The sequence below is a fragment of the Fopius arisanus genome, unplaced genomic scaffold, assembly GCF_000806365.1.
Source record: "Fopius arisanus strain USDA-PBARC FA_bdor unplaced genomic scaffold, ASM80636v1 scaffold00053, whole genome shotgun sequence".
Lineage (NCBI taxonomy): Eukaryota > Metazoa > Arthropoda > Insecta > Hymenoptera > Braconidae > Fopius > Fopius arisanus.
The window spans coordinates 380,769-381,787 of record NW_011887792.1 but is presented as its reverse complement, the minus strand read 5'-3'; positions in this window follow the sequence as shown (position 1 = coordinate 381,787).

The following is a 1,019-nucleotide window of genomic DNA, read 5'->3' as shown; positions in this document are numbered from 1 at the left end:
AATAGGGCGGAGCAATGAAGAGCGCCTGCGTGTGTGCACCCTAGGCCCTAGCCCTAGCCCTAGCCCATGATATCTCTCAAGGGAGAGAGAAAAATACCCCTCGTGGCACGCGTTAATTCTCCCCACTTTTGAAACCTCTCTTTTTTCTTTTTTTCACATTCTTTTCCTTCATCTTCATCCATCCCTCGATTTTTTTTAACGTTTTTGTGTCCACCTTGACCCACTCCCGACATTCGATACCATCGGCTCCGCAATCCCTCAAGACTTCCTGCTCAAATATTCGCTTCCTAACAAAATATATAAAAAAAAGATGAATGAATCTTAACAATTACAATTGCCACAATAAATAGTTTTCGTCAATTTTTATTTTTCTCCGTCAATCCTACTAATTTGGATGAGAATAATTATTCGAAAAAGTATTCATCATTTCTGTTTACTGGTTGGAGAGATACTTGAGCGATAATACTAACATTCCGCCCATTTCACCCCCTAAGTTATTAAACTTGAATTTATTTGTTCATTTGGCGAAACGGCGGAACTTTGGAATTCCACGAACGGCTGCAGATTGGGACTTAAATGGCCTGAGGTACAATGGAAATCGGGGCCCATTAAAGAATATATTTTAATGCACTGGTGTTCACTATAGGACGCACAACGAGACGCACAATGCTTCAAGTAACGACACAAATCGGGGGAGAATAAAAAAGAGGGAAAAAAATAGGATAGTTGGAGAAAAAAAAATCGATGACACACGTTTTGAAAATAGTTGGGCTTCCTCTGGAGAATGACAGAAGCGAGTCAATTGTTGGGTGCAGTCCTCTCGTAAAAAAAAAAATGCCTCCCCTGAAAATGTAGGTACGAGTATTCTTTAGCGATCTACCGCATCTCTTTATACTCTAAACGCCCGGAAATCCGTGGGCCTTTTCGAGGGAGAAATATCCTGATTCATCGGTTCGAGATTTAAATACGCATTCAGATGAATTCCTGACACTGATCGATGACAATTAAATTCACAGTTG